Source organism: Netta rufina (assembly GCF_964035555.1).
Source record: "Netta rufina genome assembly, chromosome: 1".
NCBI lineage: Eukaryota > Metazoa > Chordata > Aves > Anseriformes > Anatidae > Netta > Netta rufina.
In genome coordinates, this window is record NC_140123.1 from 122,903,619 (window position 1) to 122,918,306 (window position 14,688).

The 14,688-nt window shown below is 37.9% G+C and overlaps 1 protein-coding gene across 2 annotated transcripts in view; it reads left to right on the forward strand.

Moving 5' to 3' along the window:
- Positions 1–14,688, forward strand: part of STXBP5L (syntaxin binding protein 5L) — a gene marked incomplete at both ends in the record, with an annotated part of 190,624 nt that overhangs the window by 14,921 nt on the left and 161,015 nt on the right. The window lies entirely within an intron of this gene.

Sequence of the window (14,688 nt, forward strand, 5' to 3'; positions counted from 1 at the left end):
TTAGCCAACTGGAGACACTGTAGATATCAATGTATGAGATACTGTTTAGACTGTCCTAATTGAATGGTGGGAAATCAGTGATTTTTAGGGCATGATTCATTTCTTCCAGGAAGAGATGCTTCAAGTAAGTTGGATGAAACAGTTTAAAAGTGTCTGTTTCTCTTCATTAATTACAAAGGTACATTAGTGCCAGAACCTCACAGGTATTTTTATACTACAGGAAGTTTAAGTTGGATGTCTACACAGAATAAATTGGATATAAATGTACTGAAAATTTGAACAACTTCGGTTATCGAAAAATAGGAGGAGAATATTGAAACGTGATGTATTTCAAAATGTTTTTTGAATAATTTTTTTTACTTTCTCTTGGTTCAAATGTATTCTGATCTGGTAAAACTACATATGAAGTAAGAAAAAAGAGAAGAAAGAATATTACAGGAAGGTTTAAGAGTTACAGGATACAGAAGTAATAAGCCAATACTTTGTACAACCTCTTGTAGATAAATAAATTCCAGGGTTGAAAGTAGGGAACAATGCTATATAAAATACCAATCAAAGACAGGTGACAATCTAAAAAAAAAAAAAAAAAAATTCCTCCTGGAGAACCAATCTGTGCCTCACGTAACATGACTGAAACTTTAATTTCCTCCATTTTTGGGTGCTCTTTTTCTGAATGGTTGTGTTTACATAAGCCTCATTTTCTTTCCGTAAGACTCAACAGAACCAGTTACGCAATAAGCTGTGCCTCAGTGATTCTACTCTTTGTATGTATCTGGATGAAGTAGATGGAATATATTCAATTCAACATAATTACAAAACAGAAAATCCCCTTGCATTTGTGCACTTCTGGGAAAGTGCAAGTCTAGTAGTCATGTTTTCTTCTTTAGGGAGTTATGAAAGATTAGAAAGCTGGAGCTTTTCTTCTGGAAGATTAATAGATGTGATGTCTTCTGTGAGTGGGGAGACTGGGAATTTCATAGGTAATGTAGGTACTGTAGGAAGAAGACCTTACAGAAGATTGACTCCCAAGCCCACCACTTCTTTCCATCTCAGCACCCTGGCTTGTGTAGGGGCAGAGCTGCTACTGGCTAAGCATCCTATACCTATGAAAAACCCTCAAGAAAAATGCAGGTGCAGAGCCTGAATTAATACATTTTTATGCAGAAGTAAGTTAAACCTGCATGTCACTTGCCATGGGAATGGAACACACAGCAGAATATAGGCTGTATCCCTCACTTTGTATAAAACTCTATATAGATCATCTATGGAAATGGATTATTGAAGGGTCAGAGGAAGAAGGGAGAAGAATTGTTTTTCAAAGTACCTTCTCCTTTAATATCTCTTCTCTGGCTTTGCTAGTGAAAGCCTACTTCATTTATGGGAAAAATTTCTAGGACCTGAATCAAACAAAGGCATCAAAATTATCAGATAATATGATTTTTTGAGTGATATGTCATCTCATAACATAAATGCCTCTCAGCTTTGGCACACAGAGCCTTGTTTGCTTAATTGAGCACAGAGTCGACGGGAGCTATGCTTTGAAGACAGCGTGTGCCATAAAAAGAATTACTTATTTATTCATTTTAACAGAGGCTTCTCAACTTGGCTCTCAAAGGTTCACAGAACATATTATATAAAAGCCTCATCGTAGACTAATAACTTTGTCTTTGTACACAGCAATGAACAGTGATCAGTGAAACATGGCCTGGGACCACACACTGAACAAGACTCATTTAAGCCAATCGTGTTGCAGCCATTTGTAATTGTTGAAGTCAGGCAATAAGACTCAAGCCAAGATGTAAAATTTTAGTATTACTTAAGAAAATACAATTTTTAATGGATTTTCTTAAAGTAGGCTAAAAACAGTATAGATTTTTATGGTTCTCTGTTTCCACAGTATCCTGTAAAAGTAGTTTTTAATAGAGCAACACAATTTCATTCTGCAATGAATGTGTTACATAACAGAATGAAAGAATTTGTTCCACAAATTCATCATTTTCTGGTGGCGAAGCTGGTGCTTCTAACCAGTATTGTGGACAACGTAAAAGGACAAACTGGTTACCATAAGAGAAATGCAACCATTTAATTATTTATTCATTAGCAATAAAAAGGCACAGATTGGATCAAACTCTGTTGTGCTGGGCAACACAAAGGCATAGCAAGTTTATGTTTAGTATTCATGCAACAATATAGAGTAAGTTTTCCTGTGACCAGTGCAAGTCATGTAATGATATACATTACATGATATCTTCCCTGTCTATCCAAAAGGCTCACAAAGTACTGGGCTATCTACTGGTCACAAGTTAACAAGTCTCAAAGGATAAGCTCTTTCCAAAGAAAATGAAGCATGTACTTCAGTGTTGAGAATAAAGGTTTAACATCAGTGCTTCGGGTGATCATTTCAAACGATCCAGCAGCACTACTGAAATTGACTATTCTAAATTGGCCTGAAATAGAGGATATTATTCATAAATTTCCATTACAGTACAGAGATAAATGAAAATTCATTGTGGAAAGAGAGTCAATTTGCCTTCTCCTAGATTTCTTTTCAGGCTGCTTTAGATGTAACAGAAATAGTTCTATACCAATGGGAATTGCTGTTGCTATGCTCTAGTGATCCTAGCAGTCTCTGTGGGATTCTCAAGGAACTTCAGAAAACAATGCAGCTTTTACCTGCATCGCTGTCTGCTGGGTGCTGGATCCTCACAGGAGAGCTATGCTCCATCCCCAGAATGAGTGCACTGCAAATCTCTGATGAAAGATTGTCTTCCTGTTACCAACATAGGGTACCGAAACCTGCAAGCAAAGGGCAAAGCACCCACTCTAGAAACAATTGCTTTATCATCTGGTCATCCTTCTCATTCATCCTAAACACAGAAAATTGTATTTCCCCTCTAAGGGCAGTTCTTTCCCTCTTTGAAGCCTGTTCTCAGCACTGGTACTTGGATCATTGCTCAGATCAGGTCTTGTTGCCACTTTGTCTGGGCTATCCTTGCTTCAGGCAAACATCTTCAGATAAAAAGAGCAATGAAATTGACTTTCTTTTCTTATTGTCTCCATGTGCTTCTTCTCTAGTCCTAGTCTGGAGAATCTTCTGACATTATACACAATAAAACAAAGCATACAGTCTCTAATTACTATCAGAGAATGTATATCACTATACAAGGGGGAAAGAAATCAAGAAACTTGGTCAGACTGAAGTCTCTTCCTCATTTCAGAGGAAAAGAAGACTAGGGTTTTGTCACATCCTCTATCTGAATAAAATCAGTGTTGTTAGCAATGATTATTCCAAGAGCAGACATGTGGCATGTTGCTCTCAGGTTTCAGGATACATATTTCCATATTGTCATTAATCCAGTTCACAAAAACCTGCAAAAATTCATTATAGGTACTTTACAGAGTCACTGCGTCTTTTCCCTTTGACTTTTTCCATCACATCAAAGATGTGCTTAGCCAGTATAGCCACCTTCTTCAGGCATATGAGCATCTACATATTATTATACTGATTCACTGATTATTGGTGGTCAGCTGCAGTAACAAATTCTGAAAGATACTATTCAGTAGCTATTATCATCTTTGCCTATTAAGAAATGAGGGAAAGTTTAAATCCAGTGCAAAGAAAACTACTAGGTCTGGAGTGGCCTCCACCCCATTAAAAGCTAGTCCATCATCATACAGGCTTGAATTAATAATACATCTTTGAACATATCTTTACTGTTATCTATTGTTATCAATAATACACATTCTTTAGATTGACAGGCTTCATGTTGGCATGGACGGTGCCATGGGGCAATGAAATCTTCATTTTCATTGTTTGTCGCTTGAACAAAAAAGCAAGCCATCTACAACGTGTACAGGGCCTTCCTAAAAGGTGTAACAGCTTACCATATTACAATGTCAGCAGACAATACAGTAGATGTTTTATTCCTAAGCAAAAAAAAAATATTCCAACTCACTAACACATGAAAGTGGAGTAGTTGCTCTGCCCCAACCTTTAGCTTTGCTGCACAGTCCTGATGCTTTTCTTGTTCTGACTCCAGTGCTCCTCAGATCTTTCCAAAAGCACTCCAATTAACTAACCTGGTGAAATACTATTTCAGTTTTGCTGTGTTACTTATCTCATAGATCGTTAAATGAATTAGTGGTGCTTACTTCTGGTGCTTGTCAGAGTGATGCATAAGGAGGCTGGAAGGAGTGCATAGTTGGGACTGGACAGGAAGAGAGATGGAGGAGAGACAGAAATTTAGGCACTAAGAAGCAGGTCCTTAAATTGAATCATCTTACCTTATGAAATTACTTTCCAGAAATTCAGCTGTGACAGAAAGCACTTGTCTCTGAACTTTGCCACAAAATGTAGAAATAGCCTTTCAATTTTGAGTAGTATGAAAGGTGGCCTCCTTTTCAGTCATATTTAAAAACTCTTTGTGTGGATCCATTTGCAAATCAGAACAAAATTCTGTAGGCTCTTCTCAACAGAGATTCTGCTTTTGGACCATATTGGGAATAATTTTTCTAGCCTATTTTTGTGTGTTTCTTCCCATGCTTTGATAGCAGAGGTATTTTTGGAATGTCAAATATGGTACAGCAATACTTATTTTAATAGGTACATCTTTTGAAAAACAGAACACGGCTTCAAGGCTATCTCAGTTCTTTCCATGAAATAGTCCATAGTCATATATCTGACTCCAGAGTTCCTATCCTAAGTAAAGGGGAAGGTGCAATCTAAACCTAAGATAGCTCTACTGAACAACAAGGATATTCAGCAGCTGATGCACACGGAGAGACCGTGTTAGGGGGAGGTACAACTGGGGATGTTGGTGAGCTCTAGAGAAAATCAAAGAGCACTAATTAAATCATCACCTGTGGAGTTCTGAGGAGACACGGAATTTTACAGTAGTTAAAGGAAGCATGATAAAGAATGTTTGATGTCAGGGTGGACATCAGGATGGATATATTTAAAAGAAAGCAATATAATGTAAAGTGATAGTCTGTGAGAACAGTGGCATAACATCTAAGTATAAAGTGTAGCACGTTTACTCTCCCTAAAACTGCTGTCTCTTAATCTAAACAAGGCTTCACTAGATCTTCATCCTTAAAATAAGCTGTCTTCCATGCTGTTTACTCTATGTGATTTATTGCACAGATGGAATGGGGGAAGGGCAGACAAGATCATAAAACTGAAGTTCTGGTGTTTGATTTGGAAGAACCATTGATGCGTTTCATCTTTATCTCATTGTGGAATATATTTGGGATTTTTCCAGAGTGTTTGAGTGACTCAGGAACACAAACCTCACTGAGTCAGTACTCCTAACATAAGTTTTTCTGAAAATCCTCCTGGTAATCAATACATACATATGTGTATTTTTATATGCATGGATACCTAAATGGATTATTAGAGAAATGAATTTCATGTCAATCTACAAGAATAAAAAAGTATAAAATATATAAAAATATTCAAATTAAATTGTATGATTAAATCTGACAAACCCAGAGTTTAGGGAATTTTAAATCTGTTATGAGATTATTAAATATCTGTCTGTGTGCACTCATGTGTGTACATATTAGGCCTCTGCATATATGTTTATATTTGGGGCCATTGGTGTCCTAGGTCTCTTTCATGCATTATAAGTAAACAGGCTAAATATGTTACAGTTAAATGTACTGGGCTTACCACATTTCAATTGATGTTAATCCAGGAGGGGGAAACAAAAAAGTCTGACATCTGCAAACAAATCTAAAAAAAATAGATTTTAATGTATTTGGAGATGCATATTAAATTGACATACGGGTGGATGGATCTGGCAGGATTTTGATCAGAGCTGATGACTGCATTTATGATCGCTATCTGAAAAAAATACTTCGTGTTTTTGTTTCAATAATTTGATTGAGTTTATTAATTAAAAAAAAAAAACAACACCTTCAAATGATACTGAAATGTTGCTTAGTAGTGATAGGCAACTTTCTCAGAGAATTGGTATGTCTTAATTAGATTCTGGGTGACCTATAGGGGTTTTCACCTTTTCCTGCCTTTTTTTTTGTTCAAAACTTTCATCAACAGAAATGTTGTCACTCATAGGAAGTAAAGCACATCAATCTGCTCTCCTTTCCAACCTACTAATTATCTTTTTAGACAGATATTCATGACCTAAATTTGGCAAACATCTTTAAAATACAGAAATTTAAAGTCAACCTATATGTTTAGTTATTTATCCTGTCTTTTTTTTTATTATTATTATTATTTTTTTTTATCTAAGGAATAATTTTGGTGGGACAGAGGACTGATGTTTCTCCATATAGTTTAGGAAAACTATTATCCAGTAAAATAGCAAAGTATATAGGTACATGCATATGCTGGTGTTTTGTTTTGTTGTTTTTTTTCTGTGAAAAATGGACCCATTTCTGTCTTAGGTACAGAGGACTGAAAAAATGAGGAGATGGATAGAACAGAAGCTATGATCTCATTCAGGAGAGTAAGAGAATGGTTTCTTTGAGGTTATTTTCCCTCATCCATGGCCAACTCAGTCCCTCTTTCCCTAACCATGCCCTACTTTACTCTACTTCACATAGTGATTACATTTCTATTCCTCAGCCCTGACTCCTTCCTTTACTTAGTGAAACAGCAAGCAAGCAACATAATCTCAATCTCCACCTTTCTTCTGACCTGTGCAAAGCAGCATCTGAATTATATATTTTTCTGAGGAAATTGTTCAAGTCAAGAACCAAGATGTTTCCTGAGCGCTGCACATGTAGCATTCAAAGCCAAACATGAGTATAGAAGGAATAATCAAAAAAGAGCATCATTGGAGAAACCAATCTTGTCCAAAAGGGGTTGTGGATCAAGAGCTATCAGAAAGTGAATGGTTGAAGTAGGCAAATCTTAGGAGGCATTGAAGAATGTGACCATGGCATCAGTATCGTCATCCAGAGGAACTGCAGGGAGGGAAAATGTGGCAACCAGTTCCTTTTTAGTTTTGGTGTGAAAGAGGTCAAAGACAGTTTAGAAATTTGCACATAGAAATCATCACCACTTAAGCACATTACTTCCAACCCGCTGTTGTACTTGTACATGTGTACTGTCCTTAATAGCTAAATCATTTGCAGAATTTGGGAGTTAGTGCTGGAAAAAAACAACTAAGCCTCACTATTCCTGTCTGAAGGAAAGGCTATCCTGACTCTTTGCCGAGAGCAACCTATGATTTAGAGGGACATAAGGCCTTGCACTAAGTCAAGCACTTTTGACTTACCCCTACGTGTCTTAAGGGGCAGCCAAACCAGGAATGGGTTCTGTCATTGTCAGGGCCTATTCTCAAGACCCAGCAGCATGGAGGTATGCAGCTTCTGTTGTGAATAAAACAGAATGGGAACAAAATTTGTTCTAAAAACGTTCACAGAATGTAAGCAGGACATAGCAGAACTTAATTGTTTTGTATTATGGTTAATTTCTCTGTGTGTTTTTGTTTGTTTGTTTTAGTTTTTGTTTCTGTGATTGCACCAAGAAAGCTTGAACTTTAATCACATAATACACTGCTAGATTTAAAGAAGTTACAGAAGGTACATTTTAAATATTAAGGCTTCTAGGAGAGTTTGAGTTTCTGTTTTGTTATTTAGCTGTATTTTCTACTATGCAAAATTGATAGCTCTATGACATTTTATTTACATATTTCAAACGTCAGTAAATAAATACAGATCTGCTGAATTATGCAGCATATATGATACAAACTGATGTCAAATGCACTGTGCTTTTACTATGGGATCAGAAACTCTTCAGTGAATCAATGGGATGTGTGGTAGAAGTATACTAACATTTGAGTAGTAAGCATGCACATGAATAATTTTACTCAACTACATTGTCTCTTGGAAGTATATTAGAACTTGCAACCTAGTCTTTTTGTTGTTGTTGTTGTTGTTGTTTTCCTAATTATTTGCACAATGTAAGTTCACAGCTTCAAGTAATTTCTTGATCTCAAATGTAGGCAGATGTTCGGCCCACTTCTACTTAGATTATAACAATAGTACTTCCTTGTTCACAGCAGTTTTATTAATCTTAATTTGTAGAGTTTGAGAAATCTCACTTTAAGATAAATGCTTAGAGCTAAGGAGTGGCTAACACAATACTTTATCTGTTGAGGAGCTTACTTTAAAATATTTGGCTATATATATGGTTAGGAAGTCCCTATATTCCTTATACAGACCTCATACATTCTCTAGTCAGTAGATTACTTGCATAGCTTTAATGCCAGTTCATATTATCTTTTTAGGCAAATTCATGAGAGGGACATAATTTCAGAATGTGAGAACGTAGTCTCTTAGATAAAAATTAAATGAAAACTTATATTTGATTTTGGCCTTTTTTAAACAGAAAAGGAAGTGCTGGAGTGAAGAGTTTCAATGCCATTTGTGAAATCAAGTAGGCAAGGTAATGTTTATTCCCTATAGTATATTGATAAGAGGATCATGGAAGGTAAAAGTGACTGCAGGCTGATGCAGAGAAGAGATTCTTTGCATATGTGTTATGTCCTCTTACTGAAGAATCCAGTACATAAATAGGGCATAAGTAGCATTATGTTTTGTTGTTGTTGCTGTTTTTCTGTCCTTTGAGAGGTATCCAAATGGTATGAACTGAACAACTAAACTTCTAACAAACTGTAAGTTGTACATTTTTTCCTCAGCGTTTTAAATCCAAAATGATTTGACAAATTAACATGATGGCTTTACATTTTCATTTTGTACTTTTCTTCCTTGTCCTCTCTGCAAGGTTTAAGCTCTCACCCTTTACTTACTTATTAAGTCTGCAGAGTATTTTCTTTGCATTATGCTAAATGGTATAGACTGCTTGTCTGTTCTCTTTCAGTTTACTGAGGGTTGTTTATCCTCTTCCCATTTAAGGTGTGAGAGATTTTGTTTATTTACTCCCTGAAGGAAATGAGTCATCCAATTTGTGTATGAGATAGTCCTGTTGAGTAATCACATGAGCACTTGAGAGATATTAGTATATGCTCCCAGTGATAACATCTGATTACTTGAAGAATTCCAAAAGCTAAGGGTGGGAAATATATAAAGGTACTGTATAGACATAACAGCACATGTGTTCTTAAGACCTGACCCAGTACATCGCTTTACTCACAAGAACAACCCTATTGAATTCTGTAATATCAAAAACCTCACTGGAGTGCCTAAGCAAGATTTAGATAGAATTCTAGCATCTGAAATTGAAAACAAACTTCTGAATATCTCTGCTCAGTTTTCTATCCTGAGAAATGCCCATCCTCTTCAGGTGATCTAAATGTTTTTGTTTTTGTTTTTGTTTTGTAGACACCCACAAGGGTCTTACTTTTATAAGGGTCAGGTAGCTCAGTATTCGATAGAGCACTAATGTGATTAATCACCTAGACAATTCTCCAGCAATATCTGTTGAAGGATAAGAGCTGGGAGACCCTCTCAGAGCAAGTGTACAAGATCAGACTGAACATCAAATGCAGTGATGGATGCTACATCTTAGCATTTGTGCTCATCCTGTATCCACTAGTATTTAAACTGGTAAGTTTAAATACTATATTTAAATATATATTTATATTTAAATATAATATAATATATAATAATATAATATATTTATATATATTTAAACTGGTAAGTTTAAATACTGACTTGAGATAGAAGAGTCTGTTGTGGTTTAACCTGGCTGGCAGCTAAGCACCACACAGCCGTTTGCTCACCCTTCCCCCTCCGTGTCTAGGATGGGGGAGAGAAACAGGAAAGTGAAGCCTGTGGGTTGAGATAAAGAAAGTTTATTAAGACAGGAAAATAATAATAAAGATAATAGTGATAATAGTACTACTAATAATACTGTGTACGAAACAAGTGATGCACAATGCAATTGCTCACCACCTGCTGACCAATGCCCAGCCTATTCCTGAGCAACCGCTCACCCTGGCTATCCACCCCCATATATTGTTTAGCATGCCCTGTATGGTATGAAATGCCCCTTTGGCCAGTTTGGGTCAGCTGTCCTGGGTCTGTCACCTCCCAGCTCCTGCTGCACCCCCAGCCTGCCCACTGGCAGGACAGAGCGAGAAGCTGGAAAGTCCTTGGCTTAGTGTAAGCACTGCTAAGCAACAAAACATCAGCATGTCATCAACACTATTCTCATCCTAATCCAAAACATAGCACCCTACCAGCTACTAGGAGGGAAATTAACTCTATCCTAGCTGAAACCAGGACAGAGTCTCACATCAATCTTCTCACCAAAGACTTTTAATCTACATATCCCGTTATACACGAGAACATTTTTCCTACCAGACCATGTATTCACAGAATCACAGAATTGTAGGGGTTGGAAGGGACCTCAAGAGATCATTGGGTCCAATCCCGCTGCCAAAGCAGGTTCCCTAGAGTAGATTGCACAGGTAGGCATCCAGATGGGTGTTGAATATCTCTAGAGAAGGAGACTTCACAACCTCTCTGGGCAGCCTGTTCCAGTGCTCCGTCACCCTCACTGTGAAGTTCTTTTGCATGTTGGTGCGGAACTTCTTGTGCTCCATTTTGTGGCCATTACCCCTTGTCCTTTCCCCACAGACCACTGAAGAGAGGTTGGCCATATCCCTTTGTCTATGACACCTCAGGTATTTATAAACATTGATAAGATCCCCTCTCAGTCTTGTTAAGGCTGAACAGACCCAGGTCTCTCAGCATTTCCTCATAGGGGAGATGCTCTAGGCCCCGTATCATCTTTGTGGCCCTCTGCTGGACTCTTTCCAGGAGATCCCTGTCTTTTTTGTACTGGGAAGCCCAGAACTGGACACAGTACTCCAGGTGAGGTCTGACCAGGGCAGAGTAGAGGGGGAGGATCACCTCCCTTGACCTGCTGGCCACACTCCTTTTAATGCATGCCAGGATCCCATTGGCTCTCTTGGCTACCAGGGAACACTGCTGGCTCATGGTCAACCTGTCCCCAGGTCCTTCTCCACAGAGCTCCTCTCCAGCAGGTCGTCTTCCAGCCTGTACTGATACTTCGAGTTGTTCCTTCCCAGGTGCAGGACTCTACACTTGCTCTTGTTAAACCTCATTTGGTTTCTTCCTGCCCAGCTCTCCAGCCTGCCCAGGTCTCGCTGAATGGCAGCACAGCCTTCTGGCATCTCAGCCACTCCTTCCAGCTTTGTATCACCAGCATACTTGGTGAGGGTGGATACTATTCCCTCATTAAGGTCATCGATGAAGATGTTGAACGAGACAGGACCCATCACTGAGCCCTGGGGAACACTGCTAGTCACAGGTCTCCAACCAGACTCTCTGCCACTGATCACCACCCTCTAAGCTCGGCCAGTCAGCCAGTTCTCAACCCACCTTACTGTCCACTTCTCTATCCCACACTTTCTCAGCTTTTCTAGCAGAATGTCATGGGAGACATTATCAAAAGTCTTGCTGAAGTCAAGGTAGATGACGTCCACTGCTCTCCCTCCATCTACCCAGCTGGCGATATCATAGAAGGCAACAAGGTTGGTCGAGCACGATTTCCCCTTGATGAAATCCCCTTTCCCCTTTTCAAGTCCTTTGCCCTTTAATAAATAGAGCCTCTAACTTGATTTCTGCTGTTTATATATGTAAAATGGAAAAGCATCTACCAGTGTCAGGAAGTCTTCTAAATTGTAATATCAAAATTATATTTTTCAGAGCTATAGAAAAAATAAGTCCTTAAATATATTCATGACAGTGATGAATACTGTTATGAACATAAAGAACAGTGGCTAAGTAAGGATGTGTTCTGTGTCCTCCAAATATTTCACATATTTAATATTTCACCTATGTGATCATCAGCTCCTAAATTTATGTGGTCTTTAGCAAGTATATTCCACTTCTGTCCTCTTTAATACAATGTTGGCATCATAATCGTAATTATGGACTAGTAAATCAAGACTGTACATGCAAACACAACTCTTGCAGTTGATAATCTTTCTGAATTCTTGGCTTGAAAGTCTTCATTATTTATTATACAGTCTTTAGCACTTCTTCAACAATTCAGTGTGATAATATAGTAAATAATTCTCTCAGAACTGGAATTAGTTTTGCATTAGTGTAAGAATCATAACTTATTTTCTTGATTTAAATGCACTTAAAATATGAGTGTAAATATTGAATTAATCTTTACGTAAAACACAGCTGAATTTCAGAGAAGTAGATTACATAAAGATGCTCTCAAAATCTGAATTAGAAATAGCCAAATCTATTAAAACCATGAGTTTATTTGTCCTTTCATTGGTAGCTTTGCATTCCTAATTAAAACTGTAGTTTATTATTATCCTGCTTATAAGATATATATATATATATATATACACATATATCAGTGGGATCAAGTGCACCCTCAGCAAATTTGCAAACGACACCAACCTGAGTGGTGCAGTTAATACAACAGAAGGAAGGGATACCATCCAAAGGGACCTGGAGAAGCTTGAGAATTGGGTCCATGTGAACTTGATGAGGTCCAAGAGGTCCAAGTGCAAGGTGCTGCATCAGGGTCGCGGCAATCCCTGACATGAGGACAGACTCATTGAGTGGAGAACTCATTGAGAACAGCCCGCAGAGAAGTGCTTGGGATTCTGGTGGATGAAAAGCTCAATATTAGGCAGCAGTGTGCAATTGTAGCCCAGAAGGTGGCAACTGTATCCTGGGCTGCATCAACAGAGGAATGTTAAGCAGGTTGAGGGAAGTGATTGTCCCACTCTGTTCTGCCCTTGTGAGGCCCTACTTGGAGTGCTAGGTCCAGGTCTAGGGCCCCCAGCACAAGAAGGATGTGGGTTTGTTAGAGTGGGTCTAGAGAAGGGCCACAGAGATGATCAGAGGGCTAGAGCTCCTCTCCTATGAAGAAAGGCCGAGAGAGCGGGGGATATTCAGCCTGGAGAAGAGAAGGCTCTAGGGAGACCTTATTGACAGCCTTTTAGTATTTAAAGGAGGCTTATCAAAAAGATGGAGAGCACCAGTTTGTTCAGGAAGATAATGATAGGATGAGGGGGAATGGTTTTAAACTAAAAGAGGGGAGATTTAGATTAGGCATTAGGAGGAAATTCTTCACTCAGAGGGTGATGAGGCACTGGAACATGCTGCCCAGAGAAGTTGTGGATGCCCCATCCCTGGAAGTGTTCAAGGTCAGGTTGGATGGGGCTTGGAGCAACCTGGTCTAGTGAGAGGTGACCCTGCCCATGGCAGGGGGTTGGAACTAGATGATCTTTAAGGTCCCTTCCAACTCAAGCCATTCTGTGATTCTGTGATATACCTTTAAAGTCCAGGTTTTCATTCAATATTTCTCATTTTGCTTTCTCTTCTTCCTTAATAGGGAGTAGGAAGAACTAATAGCTTCTGTAGTTATAGCAACGATTAGAAAGGAAAGTCTGACTTTCTAGGCAATCAAAGACTTCGGTAATTAAGTTTTATCTGCCCTTGCTGCTGATTTTGAAATGAGTAAGTAGCTTGGGTGATACTAAAGAAAGCTTACCTAAACTAAATAGTTTGAAAATTTGACACTAAGGATTTTCAAGCCGCTTAAAGAACAGACTTGTTAGAGCATCTTTTATTAAAAAAAAATAATAATAATAATATAAAGTCTTTTGATTCTCACACATAAATTTTCATAAATGCTTATTTAAAATTTTTTTCCTTGATCAATTTCAAGACCAACTAGAATAGTATCAAGTGTTATTTAGGCGTTTTTCTACTGTCCATGGAAACGAAGCTGTCTTTTTTTTAAAGTTTTAGTCAATCTGTGGTTATATAACCATAGTACATATGCCCTGGAGCCCTGTTGTCACTGTTCATTGCAATTATTATTCAGACATGATTGTGGAACTTCAGGCAGGATATTTTTAACAACAGAATCTTATAAAGTTAACTTTTAGAGAGAAATTGAGCTGTGAATCTTCATGTCAGATTGAAGCTCATAGGCACATAGGATCTCCCATGGGGCTTTTTTATTGCAGCAATTGTATTCATCAACAATTTGTATAACATTAGATATAGGGCTTTACAGTTCTATTCTGCTGTTATTTCAGATTCTCTTAATGTGCATAAGCAATTATACATATTTTTTCTTCCAATGACAGATTACTTTGCATTTGTAAACAGTGAGCATCTTGGTCTTTCACCACATTTATGTAGGTCTGTTTACAGTTCCTTAATAAACTTGCTGAACCGAATGACCTGGTACAGATTTACAAATAAATCAAACATTACTAGATCTACACTGGAATATTGTGACTTCAGCCTAAGTGCCCTAACTTTTGGTGATTGTCTTCAGAATGTCAAAATCACTATCAAAATTAGACCATGCTCCCCTATCTCCTACACCTTTTGGAAACGCTTTTTAATTTCTTGTAGATCCTACTAGAAGTTTTTGAGGACTGTTAAAATTCAGTTTTTCAGGTTGTTGACATAGTCATTTTGTCCTACTCAAGCAGATGAGGAATTTTCTCTTACTCTGTGTCCCTACAGTTTCCTCATTTTTTCGATGTAAGGACTATTTGCAGCCTTTTAAAAACTGTAGAAATGGTTGTCCAGTTTCATGACTTTTTACAAGGCCAAGCAGTACGAAGAGATTGGTGTCTTATTACTTTCTTTGGAGGAGTTACTGTTTGTTTGTAGAGAATAATGGTTAGACTAAATTCTGTATTGCTGTGTTTTGCTTTGTTTTTTATTTCAAACACA